This window comes from Alligator sinensis, unplaced genomic scaffold (genome assembly GCF_000455745.1).
Source record: "Alligator sinensis unplaced genomic scaffold, ASM45574v1 scaffold94_1, whole genome shotgun sequence".
NCBI classification, from domain to species: Eukaryota; Metazoa; Chordata; order Crocodylia; family Alligatoridae; genus Alligator; species Alligator sinensis.
Window position 1 is genome coordinate 376,997 of NW_005842073.1, and position 16,730 is coordinate 393,726.

Sequence of the window (16,730 nt, forward strand, 5' to 3'; positions counted from 1 at the left end):
CGGGTGCACTGGGCAAACTCCTGAGCGGGGGTCAGCTTTTCCGCCTTCCTCACCTTCACCCCCACTAGGGATAGGGTCAGTGTTTCCTCCGGAGGTCGATAGTAAACCTGCTCGCTGCTCATTATACACCCGAACTCCCCGAGAGACAACTTTGTTCTCAACTCCTTTATGACTGCTCCTTCCCTTTTTACTGAGAAGTAGCCGTCAATGTTTCTTCTCTCCCCTCCTTCCGCCTGGTGGTAGGCAATACGCGCCCAGAGCTCATTTGCGCTTTCCACGCGGCCGATCCCGGTGTGCCAGGGGCAGCACTCAATTAGATTCATCTCCACCACTATGCCCTTAGATCCTGTTCGTGACGCCATGTCTCGGGCGGGGAGGGAAACGCTGGTTAATTAAGCGAACGTCAGGCGGGCTGGTGGATGGAGAGGCGAGACAGCGTATTGGTTGCAAAATAGTTTTTACTTACGCCGCTGGTGGCCGCGACGCAGATTGTAAAGGCTGCTTGCGTAGTTGCAACGAGTTGCTCCAACTGGCAAAAACCCGAGCCAGCGAGTCCACAAATGAACTGGGCATGCAGGGAAAGGGTATGTCGGGGATAAGCGCTCGGCAACGGGGAGAGGGGGAAAAAAAAATCAGTAGTTGTTTAGGCTACCGATTCGCTCTGCCACGAGTCAGGAATTCTTTTAAGTCACTCTGCAGCGTGCTCAAAGTTCTCCAACTTGGGCGGAAGTCGCGCGGATTTTTATACGGCTAGCGAGCCAATTACTAGCCGTCAAGTAGGAATAATTTAGAATCAGCCAATGATGGGGTTCGAATTTACATACAAATGCAGGAACCTTTTTGCACTGGAGTTTACTCTTTGCAGCAGAAAATCCTACAGTGCAAAGAAGCTCCAGTGTGGCAGGAAAATTCCACTGTGCTGAGGCACTAAAATCATTGGGTTATGACAGCTTTTTCCTCAGAAAATGACTGGCACAGTTAAAATGGTTACTTAATGTAAGTAAATGGCTGGCTTAGCTATTATTCTGCCTTGTGGTCAGCCGCATTGCTAGGCCACAGGTCATGCCTTGTGTTCAGCTGCAAATCTAATATTTCTCAATAATCTAAATTATTGTTAACTTAACAGTATGGCATCAGAAAACTATTTTATTTCAGGGTAAAAACAAACTTTCCCATTACACTGGCCCTGTGACCTTGAGATCCACAGAAGTACAGAAGCAGCATAAAGGAGCTGAAAGTATACTTCTTTATTGAAAGGTAAGAGTTTAAATTTCTATGAATTCAGTATATTAAACTATATTTTTAGCTGCCATAGTATATTTTCATAACCTATGTAATTCATAATTGAATTCCTACTAATCTGATGTCTTGTGACAAATTACCCAACCTTAGCAGTGAGATGAGGCCTGAAGGGCAGGGAAGTTGTTCACAGTTAACTAAGGAGGCCTCTCCTTCATCCATTACTAAATTTGTACAAGCTGTAGCTTAGTGTTTATATATGCAAGCTAGCCACTAAATTACATTTTTCTTCCTCAGCAAAATGGTGCAACCAACTTCTAGCATATGGAAGCATTTCCACACTGCAAGTTATTCTGCGGAAAAAAAAAAAAAAGTGATTTGCAAATACTGTCAAATGAAAAACACATTTCCAAATGCTACTAGGATGACCAAAACACAACCTTTTATGCAAGAAGTATCCTGAAAACATTTAAAAAAAAAAAATCCTTCATGGGTATAAGTGAGGAGGAGGTAGATCATGATGAAAGTGCATGTAGCTCTTTCTAGCAGCCTCAATCCAGAAGTCCTCCTACTGCTGCTGCTTCTAGAACATCAGCATCACAAAGGGTTGCCCAATCAACATCTTCAAGTAACCAAATATTGCAACCAACTATATACAAAAGACTTTTGATAGCTCCATTTGTAGACAAGACGACACCTGAAGAACAGGAAAAAATTGACCAAGCTCTTGCAAGAGCAATATATTCTTCAGGGATGCCATTGTCAATAACTGAAAATGCATACTGGCAGGAAGCTTTGAAGTTACTAAGTCCATCACGGTTTGCCCATTCTTTGAGACATTCTTTGAGCAAGCGTCTTTTAAAGTCAGAATATGAACATGTAATGCAATCTGTGCAAGGAATCGCCCCCCAAACCTACCAAACCAAACCAAAAATTCATGAAGCACTACGTCTTGCAGTACTTACAGATGGATGGACAAATGTGTGGGGAGAAGGAATCAAACTTTGTGATAACAATACCTCAACCATTTTTATTTTTAACAGAAGCATTGAAACAGGAGAAAAAATAGGCATAATGCAGAGTATATCAGTAGTAAAATATGTGAAATCCTACGGAAGATTGGGAGTGGTAAAGTATTTGCTTTGCTGACTGATGATGCAAGTAACATGAAAGCAGCATGGGAGATCATAATGGATAAATGTCCCCATATTACTGCAATAGGACGTGCATCCCATGGGCTAAACTTGCTTCTTAATGACATCATGAATTTGGACACTCTGCAAAAGGAGTTATAAAACATGTAAAAGCTACTCATATTGTAGCTGCACTCTTTAAGCAGCAGCAGGAAGAAAAGAATGCAAAGAATTAAATAGTGACACAAACTTGGTAGTGAAAGTAGATAGGGTGGAGTGGTGATCTCATTTGAAAGTTTACTAAAAACAAAAGCAGCTCTTCAAGAAACAGTAAAAATTGTGGATCTTAAAGTACCCAGAAGTGTAAGCAGCACTGTACTTGGGATGTCTTCTGGGGTCAGTTGCAGAACTCCCTGAAGATTCTAAAGCCAATTTCTTTAGCAATCACTGCATCTGAATCAGACAGTGCACTTTTGTCAGACATTCCTTACCAAATGGCCTGGACTAAAAAAAACAAAACAAAAACCAACTGTTTTTGAGAATCTAAGTGCATCTCTGCATACAAGTACAGAAGAAAGAAAATGAAAGATTTTATTAACAGATAGGAAGAATTTTGTTTCCAATCAATTCATGCTGCTGCAAATCTCTGGGATCCAAGATTCAAAGGCAGAAATGCTAGTGATGATATCACTGCTACTGCATTTGACTGAATTACAAAACAAGAAACACACTTAGGACTTGGTTTTGTAAAGGTACTTTTAAATGTTGGAGAATACAGAACATCTTTAGGTATTTGGTCCAGGAATGCAGTCTGGGACTCTGCCAAGCATATCCCTCCTGCAACATGATGGCAAGGCCTTTGCATGACACAGCCTTTGACTCCTTTTGCTTCTCGCCTGCTTCAGATTCCTTCATCTTCTGCAGCATGTGAAAGAAACTGGTCTATGTTTGGAAATACTCACACCAAATGAAGAAATAAAACTAGAAGGTGAAAGAGTAGAAAAGCTTGTCTCAATCTGGGCAAACCTTCAGTATTCCAAAATCCATGAAGATGATAAAAATGAAGGTCAGAAGAAGCAGAAACTACTGATAGTTATAGCTCCGAATGAGACTGATTGTACCAAATTGCATGTAGCAAAAATTTGTATTCAATGAGCCTTGGGGAGTTCCCCCCCACCCCCTTGCTTTTTTCCCTGCTCAGCTCTCCCTTTAAAAATGAGTGCATGCTTTCTGTATCTGCTTGATACTGTGGTGGAGACTAAGTCCAGGATACATAATAACTTTCTTTGTTTTACTACAATGTTGATGGTTTACTGTATTTTCAACTTTAATTTTTGTCTGCTTCTCATAAACTGGTAAAAACTAAGAGATGCTAAGTTTTTTTTTTTTTTTTTTTTTTTTTTAATGAGTTCAGCAGCTTGAACTCCATTTATAACAAAAATTTAAAAAATTCAAAGTAAATTCAGTTATTAAATTTGTAATTTTCTGAATAAGCTACACTTTTTAATTTAATAAATATACTACACACGATAATTTTATGATCAAACCAAGTTATACATAATACATTTTGTGTTCTTAAAGTAGCAAAGGGGATTTAGATATCTAAAAGGTGCTAAGAAAGTAAGTATTGCATATATATCAATTTTCTCCAAAGTTTCCATCACCAACCCCCCCCCCCCCCCAAAACAAAAAAAAACCCCCAAACAAACCAGTTTTTTTCCATGGCTTCAAAATTTCCAGAAATGTTACATCTCTAGGCACCACACAAAATCCTATCTGGCCTGTAGCCACTACAACGCAAGAATCAATGGTGGTTAGGAGTAAAAGTGACAAGACAATATTGGGAACAGACCCCTGGAGCTCTTTGAGCATGCTACCATTTGTTAAATACCAGTTAATTTTTTCCCCCTAGAGTGGAATTTCTTTACTACAACATGAACTCAAGAGAGAGTTGAAGAGCGTTTTCTACATTTAGAAAACTAGTTATTTTGTTTTAAGACTGAACCATGGGAACTTCTGAAAATCATAATGGATGAAACCACAGAATACAAATAATTAACAAAGGTAAACAATGAATTACATAAAAGATTACAACCTGAGGTTTGGGGATGTACCTGGTTTAGGTCTCCTAGAGACTCTTGCTACTTGTATCAAGCCACTAGCCCGTGGCTCACTCCCTGTGCTTTTACTCATATTTGTATCTGGAATACAACGTCAACATTTTTCTTTTTCTTGAATTGGGTTTCTATCCATCCTTAGCTACTCATGGCCAGGAGAAAATAGAGATGACATGTATATTTCCTATAGATTGGTGGAGCTACTTAATAGCAAGTTACACTGGTGTTAATAATGCATCTAATTATTTTTAGCATAAGAATTTGAAGCATACCATTTAGAGAGGAAAAGATCTAGCTCATTCAGTTTGTCTTCAGCAATAGTGGAGTGTTTCCTTAGTTACATTTTCTAACTGTCTGAATATAAATTTCCTTACCAAGAACATTCCACAGATGTTTTCCCTCCCTGTTAATTAGAATAAGTTCTTTTTTTTGTTGATTAATCAAGTTATTCCTTGTTATATTTCCATGTAGATCTCTACATAACTCTGCTCCATCCTCATTACCTGCATCCTTCACATTTTTGTAGGCAATTGTCATACTTCCTAGTTTCATAGTTGGCAGGGATGGAAGGGACCCGAGCAGATCATCAAAGTCCAACCCCCTGCCATTGCAGGAAAGAGTACTGGGGTCAAACGATTCCTAATCCCCCCTAGTCATCCCTTTGTCAAGTTATAGATGCTATTTTGATCTTGCTTTGTGGGTCAGCTCCTTTATCCCATCATCTATTTTTTGCTATTCCTTGAACGACTTCCAGTTTGTCACTAACTTTTGAGTAATATAGGTTGTTGGGCCCATCACCATGTAGCATTCCTGGGGAGGCACAGTACAGCCAGGAGGGATGGGTGGTTACCTTTTTTCTCTCTCAGATTTGATGTATTCATGCATACACACTCTAAATTGATTTGTTTTTTTCTGTTTTCATATCACACTGTAAACTCAGATCAAATTTGCTCTTCATTTGTATCTCTAGGTCTCTTTCACCATTTTCACAGTTTGTATTTCTGTATCATATAGAATAACCCGCTTTCCAATTAATTTCCCAGTCCATATTAGGTTAGCTTGACATTTTTCAAGTATAAAAAAAAAAAAATCTTGCTTTATTAAACTGATCAGAGAGATTATATCACAATATAACAAGCACAGAGGTTGCTGATACAATGACTATTAAGTTTGCAACACTTGAAAATACAGGTTAGTAGAGGAAAAAATATCAGCTATTAAAATCACTAAAATCCTTTCCTTCCCCTTCCACAAAGCTGTCATGTGGTATGTTAGTGAGGTTTAATATTACTGAAGCCCCATTCTCCCCTCCACCCCACGCCCCACAATACATTACAATGCATAGTACTTGGCACTTGCATGGCATCTGTGATGCTAGGATCTCAGATATCTTTACCAAATGTAATTAAATTCCAGTATACTTGTCATAAAATTTTTTTCCCATTTTACAGATTTGGGAACACAGATTAAGTGATAAAAACTAGGTCACACAGTGGCTCAATGGAGAAACAGGATTAGAATGTAAGAATCACTTTCTGTCCCAACTAGCTGTACGCAGAACAGGTCCAAAGACAGAGGGGATGCAAAAGCATCATCTTTGTGACTCTTGATCCTGAACCTATAATCAGGGAAACTAGGAGCATTAACTGGATTATTACAGTTTGTACCTGGCTGGCCAGGGCTCCAATAGGCTGCTTTGGCAGGCAGAAGAGAGGAAGGGCTCCCTAGCTATAACCTACTTCACTTGTAAACTCTATACACCAAGAATGGAGGGGGAGTACAGCATAGGACTGCTAAACTGCCTGTCTACAGCTCTTCAAAAGGCTTGTTAGGAACAACTGTACTACTTGCATGGCAGAAAGTGTGGCAGGGCTAAAGATCTGGTCCCAGCATTCTGGCCCCAGCTTCTAACTCCATGCTTTATCCACTGAGCATAAGGGGTTAAGGTGACAAGAATTAGGCTATGCAATAGCATGCAGAAGAGCAATAACACAGAGTTGGACCTATGCCCAATAGTCTTGACACATTTTTGCTTAATGTATTTGAGAGACATTATTTAAGTGAGGAGGCTGTAGACCAGGACCTTTGTCTCTGCAAGTACTCCTTGATATTTAGATACATTTTCCTAAATGTATTTACTTGAATAAACATAATTTTTCATTTAAAGCAAATATAAAAATATATGAACCTTAAATGAGGATTATTGTATAAATAAATAAGTCTCAGAATCTCCACAAGGTTTCCCAAGGAAAAAAAAAAGTGTGTGACAGCTTTAGAAATGCCAAATCCGTATGTTCATTAGTGACTACTCATCATATATTACATTAGATTCAGTGACAAAGAACTGAACCACTTCACATTTAGATGCAGAGAGCTGAAGTCATCTTGGTGATGGCCAGACACGAGTTCAGATGCACAGTCAACCAACTTTCTCACCAGCTTTAAACACTTCACTTCCAGGGCTTTTACTGGGTAACATTATCAATGAAGAGCTTTAAGGACTAAATCTATTTAAAAGTAAATGCATGCCAACCATTTTTTTAAATCCATGGTTCATTTACAAATGCTATTTCTGTAAAAAAACAAATACAGAAACCCAAAACAGATAAGGTATATCAAAACCAATATTTGAGCAGAGCAAGGATCTTCACCTGATGTCTATTAGAGAGTTTGGTCTTGAAAGTCTTTACATGCAAATACCATTTCTAATGGTTTGTAAGACTAGATTTTATAGAAAAAAAATACAGCCACTACTTAAATGACCTGCACGGTAGGATTTCTCAAGTCAGACCTGTTAACTTTAGGACATTATAACGCATTTCTACGGGATGCCAGTAAGAAGCCACATAGCTCTGACAAATTTTAAGCAGCAAGTATTGTGTACAATAACTATAGCTCACTGACAGATGAATATGCCATAGATGGTATGTTGTATTGTATATTAGCATCTATTGCACGATATATTTATCTTCTTACATCCTTTAATGTTAGGAATAGGCTTAAAGTATTCTTAACTCCCAATTTGGATCATGGGTTTTCAGCATGTGCATCCAGCTTCAATTAGGATACTGAGAGCTGTATCATTTAAACTCTACCTATATGCAGTACAATACTTAAACTGCTTTGATGACAGGAAAGAAGTCGCAAGGGTGGATAAAAGAGTTATGGAGATTCTGGAAATACTTTACAGCAACTTGCTTTTAAAGCTAAAATTGGCATTCTATCTAGTTTATATCAATAGAATAAATTTAAAATACATGTTTCAGCATATCAGATTGTTGAACAGAAGCTGAAAATAGTTCATATTAACCACCAAGCAATAGCTTTGCTGATTAGCTGAAAGCTATAGCTTTACATATTTTCAGCCCTATTTCAGAAGCAATTTTTGGCTCCTAATTTAGGAAAGAAACTCTCTGGCAGTGCAAGAGGATTATTCCAGGAGAATCCTGTATACATCCATTAGCATGCAGCTCATTAGGAAATAAAATGATAAATGTGGAATGAAGCTTAAGAGTGTTGAGAGAGAGAGAGAAGAGATTACATACTGGCTGCTACCAGTGTGCTGAATACTGGATGACTAGTGTGCTTTGCAAAGAAAAAAAAACCAACTAAACAGCTGATGCTGTGTGATTAGTGAACAAATGGCCTGAAGTAAATCCCAGCTGGCACATCAGACTGATTAATAACCTAACAGGCACGAGCACAGAATGCAAACAGCATGACAGCAGTCTCAGTAAATACAACTAGCGTGCTGTTCTAAAAGAAAAGGGAAAGGGAAGAAAACTATCAGCAGAGAGAGGCACAACAGTAACATGCAGTAAGTGCGAAGTAGTAAGGACAAGCCCTTGGTTATGGCAAAGCATTAGCTCCAGCGCAGCTGGTCACCTCTACCTGGGAGCAGCTCTTGCAGATGTCCTCTGGTACTTGTGGAGCTCCAGTTCCTCCAACTGCACATTTATCTGATCCCTACATCCCCAATGACGTTGCCCACTCAACAAGAGGTTGAAGGGAAGAGGCGTGAGCTTTCTTAAGGTGGATCTCTTAAAGCTACAGCACCCCATTTCTGTTAAAAAAATATTTCTGGAGTTTGTTTGCTTTAAATTGGTTAGCCTTTACCCCTGCATACTGCTAGTCCCATATTGGACAACATTCACAAGCTATACAGAGTAACTTTTGCAGGAGTTAACAAAATCTATTACAATGTTTCTCCATTACATCTGAAAGCCTCTGGCAACAAAACAGATACTTGGTTAAAAGGTAAAATAGGGACATCTGACATCTATGAAAGTGGGGAAATCAGCAGGGGCTGACCCCATTGTCTTGACTAACATAGATCCATCCCCACTAGCAGTATTCATGCAAGTTGCTACTTTAAATGGAACTACTCACATGAATAAGAACTGCCCCATGAAGCAGCTGAATAGAGAAACTCAGAAGGGTCAGTTTACAACTGATGAAAAGAAATACACAAGTTCTATGAAACTTCTGAGAGTTAGGATTCACACGCTAAATAGGAACTATAGGTAGAACACAAACACTGAAAAAATCTGCATTCCTTGCTACATGCCAAACGGGACTGAAGTGCTGATAGTTACAGCCTTTGGACAATGCGTGTCAGCTCTGGACAGTGCTGTGCTCTATGAAAGCACTGCAGTTGTGAAATTAACTTTAGTTTGCACTAGTTATCTTACTGAGGGCACTTTTTTCAATCCCACTAAGACTTTTTTTTACATCACTCTCAAAGATTTTTGGAAAAGGAAAGTTATAGCAATTGTGTCATCAGTGCTTAATTTTTTTTTTTTAATTAATATATTTTGTGTTCCAGGTCAAATCAGTTCCAAATCATATCAACTGAGCAGAACTCAATCATTCCAAAAATCATATTGAGCGAGAAGGCAGAACTCAATCTTTCTAAACACCATGTATGGCACTAGAGTGAGCATCCTGTCTCAGGCTCTCACCCTGGGACTTCAGATACTCCCAAATCCACTGGCAGGCATCCTACATGCAGGCCCAAGCCTGGAGGTCTTGGGATTTGGACGCCCCCACCGAGACACTTGAGTGCTCAGCTTGGGCTGATGTTCTCACCAAAAGCTAATGGAAAGTTTTCAGTTTCTCCATTGAGTAGAGATTTGCATCTCTTTCTTTTCTAGAAGGAAGAGACAAAAAGAGCCAAATGCTATAAAAATGGATCCAAACATATTCCAAATTCTAAAACAAACTTATGTCTTAAGGTTCAAAAGGGTGAGATTAACTTTAACCCATTTCTTCCACATACCACCAAGCCTGCTTATGCTGGCTAAAACCAAGAAGAAAAATACAGAGCAAATTCTATGTAGTTGGATCAGAAATCCTTTCCTGACATACACTAGAATGTTCTGGAAAGCTCACAAAAAAAGCCTGTAATCTTCTTGTTTCCAAACAAACCTAGCTTGGTTGAATTCAGTTAATCCTTAAAGAAGCACTTTACAATGATTAGAAAGAGAGGCCTGAGTCAGGAGATCAGCATTTTGGCTCCAATACAGCAAAATCACTTAAGCATATGCTTAAGTGCTTTGCTAATATAGCGACATTTCTAGCCCCCCATCTGACTCACTGCAGGAATCTGTATGAATTTGTTACTGTCTCTATTTCCTGTTCTATACACAGAAGATAGGGCAAAGTGGCACCTTAGGCCAGATACAAACATTCAAAAAGCCCAAGGGAAATATCAATCCAACCTACACGGGTTTAAGTTGCATGGATTGGATTGGGACCGAACATAAACACACGCTCACTCTTGTGGGGGATACAAAAATGCTTGCACTAAGGCCAGAAGGCAGGGGATGCTCCTGCATGCCTCCCAGCCCAGCCTCTCTCCCCAGCCCCATCCCCTGCCCTGCCAGTGGCAGCTGTCAGCGGCAGTGAGGGACAGCCCACCCAGCTGTGCTTGCTTGGTTCTGGGGAGCTGGGGCTGTCACAGGGTGGGGGCCTCTGTTCCCCCCCACGGCTGCCCAGCTCAGCTGACATGAACAGCCAGGAGCCAGGACTGAGTAGCAAGGGGCTGTCAGCTGAGCTGGGAAGTGCTAGGGGGTGGGGGGTGGGGACGGAGGGAGCGTGGGCCCACCAAGACCCAAGCAAGCATAGCCAGGGGAGCCTCCATTCACCACCCCCAGCACTGCCTGGCTTGGCTGGCACAGGACAAGCAGGAGGCAGGGCTGAGAGCCATGCCTAGAGCTGTGCAAAGCTTTGGTTCATGATTAGATTCAGAGAAGATTCAGACCGATTTGGAGGCCAAATCTCTGAATCGAATCACTAAAAGCTTAAAACTTTCTGAATCAATTCAGTGATTTGGAGGGCAGTCTTTATGGGGAAACAGAAACTTAGAAGAGGGAGGGGGAGCAAGGACTGACATCTCTAGCTGGCCAGTGAGTGCTATTTCTCTCTGACTGCCCTTCCAATCACAGTGTCTGGGGGAGGGACATAGAAACAGCATAAAAGCCTCTGTCTGCAGGCTTGCTGTGCCTTTTGTGAGCTGGTTCTGAGTGAGCAGTGTCAGAAAGGTACTGGACTGCCTGGCTTACTTCCTAGTCAGTCAGTTGCCTGCTCCTTTTTGTTCTTAGAAAGGATTGGAAAGAATATAGCTTAGCTTAGAATCTCTCTACTTAATACTTATCCAATTCATTGCTTGCAATTTTATATTTTTTTTTTTGCAAACTTTTAAAAAAGAAAAGCACACATACTCACACACAGAAGAAAAATCAGATATTCATAGAAGAGATTGTATAGCTATTACATTAGTTATTATTATTACTTATAGTTAGTTTTAATAGTTTACATACTGACTAAAAAGAACACAGAATAAGTCCGATAGAGATTCAGAAAGAAGAAAAAAAAAAGATATTTTAGGTACACTATGCAACACAGAACTGTACAGTAAAGAAACACAACCCAGAAGAAGAAGGGGAAGAAGTCAGACAGTCACCCATTTAGAGTCAAGGCAGAGAGCATATCAATAATCAATAACAAGCAATCAATCAAGCTGCAGTCTACACAAAGCAAAGAAAACAATTCAGACAAGCTAGAAGGACAAGAAGCAGCCCTAAAGTCACCCAGTCAGAGTCAGGGCAGATAGCACATGGCTGAACAGCAACAACACACACACCATATACTTTATTAACAGGCAATCAAGCCGCAGTCTACCACACAAAGTGAAGCAAAAAAATCGGACAGGCTAGAAGGCAGACAGATGCACCTTTTGCAGCAGAAAGATTAATATGAAGTGTGCTGGAAAGGCAGGTGCCAGGTCTTCTGGCAGGGGAGGGAGAGGGGGTAGGGGAGAACTAGAGCTGCAAGTTCGTGCCCCCCCCCAAACATAGACACCTTCTCTTCCCGAAGAGCCATGAGGCTTCTGCTGCCAGTGGAAGCAAGTCTTAGCCTGCCAGTGGAAGCAAGGAGGTGGGAGCAGTTCCTGAGGTCCCTGCACCACCTCCCCTAACTCCAGAAATAGGCACCAGCAGCAGAATCGCTGTCTCCTCCACCCCAATGTCATCTCCCAGCATGAGCCCCCTACTGCCAGAGGAGGAGCTGGAGCTGGAACCAGGGGACTAGAGCACCCTGGCTCAAGCAATTCTTGGGACTGAGGAGGAATCAGAGTTTGTGCTCCACACCCCTCAAAGTTCCCCTAGACCCAGGTCTCCTTCTCCAGAAAGCAGCACCTGGGAGGAAGTTGAAGTTGTGAAGGCTCAGGCAAGTGGCTCAGCTGAGGCAGCTCCTCCTGCTGTTGTGCCTCAGGCTGCTGAGGGGTATAAGGCAGCATCCCCACCCTCAACCCAGAAGCGGGCAAGTAGCATAGTGTGGAAGCATTTTGAGGTGGCATATGATCCCAGGTTTGCTATCTGCCAGCACTGCCAAAGGCAGATCAGCCAGGGCAAGGAGGTGAAACACTTCACCACCACAGTGATGCTGCTGCCCTTATTCCTGCTCAGCCTGGCACCAGTGCGAGCGTGCCCAAAGGGAAGTCCCCTGCTCTTACAAAGCCTCCATCCCCACAAAGCAGAGGCAGGTGACCTGGAGTGGTGGGGGAAAGCTGCAGACAGAGGTGGGTGCATTCCCAAGGTGAGCGAGATCACCCATAGTATTGGGGAGCTGCTTGCTCTGGATATTCAGCCCTTCTCCCTAGCGGAGCGGCCAGGGTTTGGGTAGCTCATGGCACTTGTGACCCCATCTTACCAAATGCCTGCATGCACCACCTTTAGCAGGACGGTGGTGCCCTCCCTGTATGAGGCATGCAGGGAGTATTTGAGGAAGGAGTTGCACAAAGCAGGGCCTCAGGTATCCTTGCACTTCACCTCAGACATCTGGAGCAGCTGGGGTAGGTGATCACACCTACCTTTCCCTCACAGGGCACTGGTGCGATCAGTTAGGCCATCGGTGGGCTCTCCTTCAAGCTGAGGTGCTGGATGAGTCTCACAAGGCAAGGGAGATCATAGCGGCCATGAACTGCATGGTGTAGGGGTGGCTCATTGAACAGGCTGAGCTCATGGTCACTGACAACAGGACCAATATAGTCGAGGCTGTCCATGATGCCAACTTTGTTGCTATCCGCTGTGTGGCACACAGGCTGCACCTCATAGTCAGGGATGCCTTGGAAGGGGACAGGGCTGCCACTGATGGCGCCACCACCACTACCGTTACAAGCCAGCTGATTGCAAAGTGCAAGAAGGTGGTGGGCTACTTCCACCACAGCATCAAGGAGGGCAAGATGTTGTGGGAGAAACAGGCCGAGCTGAACATCCCACAGCACAAAATAATGCAGGATGTGGAGACTCAGTGAAACTCCACATACCTGATGCTCAAAAGGCTGGTGGAGCAACAGAAAGCCATCCATGAGATGGCCTTACCTGCGGAGATTGGGATCAGCGGCCACTTGAACAGAGCTGAGTGGGGTACCATCTCCCAGATCTTGGTGGTCTTCAAGCCCTTCCTCGAGACCCTTAGTGCTGGTGATGCCCTCCTCAGCCAGGTGATCCCTATAGTGAGAGAACTTGAGAACCAAATGGAGAGCTTCCAGGGGAGCAATATTCCTGGCTGGGGCAGGCCACTGTCATCAGATGTGCAGGCACTGGTGAGGTGGCTGAAGGAAGGCATCAGGAGACAGCTGGATCCCTTGCAGTCCAGTATGGTCCACATGCTGGTGGGCATGTGCAACCCAAGGGTGAAGGGGAGCATGTGTAATGGCAGCACTAAAACCCTCAATCACTGGATGGAGGTGCTGGTCAACAAAGTCAGGGAGACTGAAGGGCAGAGGCAAAGGGATGTGGAAGAGGGGGATCCACTTTCCCATGCCAGCATTTCCAGCAGCAACACTGCCACTGGCACCAGCACCAGCCAGTCTCCTCCACGCTAGCCACTGCCAATGTGGGCCAAGGGCATGGCTTCAATGCTGGGGTCCAAATCACCAGACCGCAGCCTTGGGCAGGTAGCCACCGAAGCCTCGGTGTACCTATTTCACCGAGGATGTGGAGCCACTGGACTGTGACCCCTTGGCCTACTGGGCAAGCCACAGCCAGATGCGGCAGGATCTGGCCACGGTTGCCCAGCAACACCCTCCCTGTCCACCAACCAGTGTTCCAAGCAAGAGGGTGTTCAGCATTTCTGGGGATATTGTGACACCCCACCGCATCTACTCGGATCCTGCTTTGGTGGAGCAGCTGGTGTTCTTGAAGGTGAAACTCTCACTGCTGGAGTTCCCCCCATTCCACCTACAGACAGACTGAGTGCCACCCTCCTCACTCCATCTGCACCAATTTCCTTTTTTTTAAATAACCAGTTAATGCCCAGCTCTCAGCTGGAGGGGGCACTCATTGCATCACCAGCCAGCAGGGGAAGAGTATGTCCCTGCTAGGATGAACTTGGAGGTATGGACTGGAACTAAGGGGAAGGAGGAGTCTCCAGGTCCTGGGCATGACCACTAAAACTTCACCCTGCCAGGGTAGGGAGGCCTGGTGGGACTGCTCATGGTGCAGCAGCCCTGTAAATGCCAGGACCAACAATCCCCTGGTGAAAAGGCACCATAACCTCCAGCTAATGCGTGCGCGCGCACACACACACACACACACACACACACACACACAGAGTCCTGGCTGGAGAATGCCCAGACCTGTCACGTGACAGGCCTGAGGCTTGCTGGTTGCAGTGCAGTTCTGAGGCTCCTGGTGAGCTCAGCTTAGCTGCCTGGGATGCCAGCTTTTGTGTTGAAAAACCCTTTGTCAGGCTGAGGAAGTACCTGCAGTTGGTGTGTCTTTTGGTCCTGGATGGAAGGAATAGTAAAGAAGCCAGAGACTGGCGTGGTATGCAATGAAGGGAAGAAAGCCAGTCAGTGAAAATGGAAATGGAGGCATCAGGGGGGAGGGACAGGCTGGGGGAGGGGGAAGGGAAAGGGAGATATAGCAGTGCAAGTAAGACTGCAGAGGTGCTTGGGTAGTCAGATGTCCAGCAGGTCGCAGTGTGTCAGAATTCCACTGTCTAATCTATATTGAGTCCCTGAGTTTCTGTACCTAGAAGGCTGATGAAGTGAAGTTCATAGGCCCAGCTGTGAAAAGTGGTTTGTAATTTGTTCCCTTTCAGGATCAGGCCTGAGAGACTGGAGGCAGTGCTTTTTTGGTGAGGAATGTGCCCCCACAGGTACTTGGGTTTTGTTGTCTTTGATAGATTCTGGTGTGCAGTTTGTGGGGGTACTGGAGATCGTTGGCAGGTTTTGTGTTTTGAGCTGTAGGAAGTTGGCTTCAGTTTTGGTGATGAGGTTATGTGCTTGTTTGAAGTACAAACCACTTTTCACAGCTGGGCCTATGAACTGCAGTTCATCAGCCTCCTAGGTAGTAGGTATAGAAACTAACGGACTCAATATACACAGTGGAATTCTCACACACTGCAACCTGCTGGACATCTGACCCCTAGGTACCTCTGCACTTTTACCTGTGCTGATATACCCCCATTTCCCCACACCCACCCCACCCCAACCTGTTCCTCACCTCCTCCATTTCCATTTTCCCTGACTGGCTTTCTTGACTGCCTTGTGTGCCAGGCCAGCCTCTAGCTTCTTTATTATTCCTTCCATCCAGGACCAGGAGACACAGCAACTGCAGGTACTTCCTCAGCCTGACAAAGTGTTTTTCAACCCAAAAGCTTCCTAAAATATATTTCTCTAACTATTCTGTTTTTTTCATAATAAACATATAAACATAAAAACACAAGATAAGCCATCACACACCACGAGTAAGATATATCTAACACAACATCTTTACTTCTTGCTGTCATAGATACTAGGGTCAGAAGGGACCTCAAAGTTCATCGAGACTGACCCCTTGCCTAGGCAGGAAAGTGTGCTGGGGCCAGGTGACCTCAGTCAGATGCCTATCCAGCTTTCTCTTAGACCCCAAGGTGCGGGAGAGCACCACCTCCCTTGGAAGCCTATTCCAAATTTTGGCTACCCTTACCATGAAGAAGTTTTTCCTGATATCTAGCTTAAATTTGCTCTGTCAGTTTGTGACCATTGTTCCTTGTTACCCCAAGAGGCACCCTGGTGAACAGAGCATCTCCGATCCCTTGCTGTGTTCCCCTAATGAATTTGTAGGAAGCCACAAGATCACCTCTCAGTCTTCTCTTGCAGAGGCTGAAGAGTTCCAGGTCCCTCAGTCTCTCCTCATAGGGCTTGTCCTGCAAGCCCCTAACCATGAGTGGCCCTCCTCTGGACCCTCTCAAGTCTATCAACATCCTTCTTGAAATACGGCGCCCAGAACTAGATGCAGTACTCCAACTGTGGTCTGACCAATGCTGCATAAAGGGGAAGTATCACTTCCTTGGATCTATTTGTCATGTATCTGCTGATGCATGATAAATTGCAGTTAGCTTTGCTGATGATTTCATCACACTGACGACTCATGTTCATCTTGGAGTCCACTATGACTCTGAGATCCCTTTCCACTTCTGTGCTGCTGAGAGGGTCACTTGCCAGCCAGTAGGTGTGCTGGATATTTTTGCGCCCTAGGTGTAGCACTCTGCACTTGTCCTCGTTGTACTGCATCCTATTGTATACTGCCCATATTGTGTACTGCCCACTTTTCTAACCTATCCAGGTCTGCCTGCAACTGTTGCCTACCCTCCAGAGTGTGCACTTCACCCCACAATTTAGTATCATCTGCAAACTTGGGCAGAGTAGACTTCACACCCACATCCAAGTAACTGATGAAGATATTGAAGA

General features: G+C 43.8%; 1 protein-coding gene across 7 annotated transcripts in view; it reads right to left on the bottom strand.

The window, feature by feature from the left end:
• LDB3 (LIM domain binding 3) overlaps positions 1 to 8,486 on the bottom strand; it is a 217,764-nt gene extending 209,278 nt beyond the window's left edge. For all 7 annotated transcript variants that reach the window (XM_014519974.2, XM_025204235.1, XM_025204229.1 and 4 more), the window contains exon 1: positions 8,381 to 8,486. The gene's annotated coding sequence lies outside the window, so the exon portion shown is untranslated. The remainder of the gene's footprint in view (positions 1 to 8,380) is intronic.
• Between the last annotated feature and the right edge of the window lie 8,244 nt (positions 8,487 to 16,730).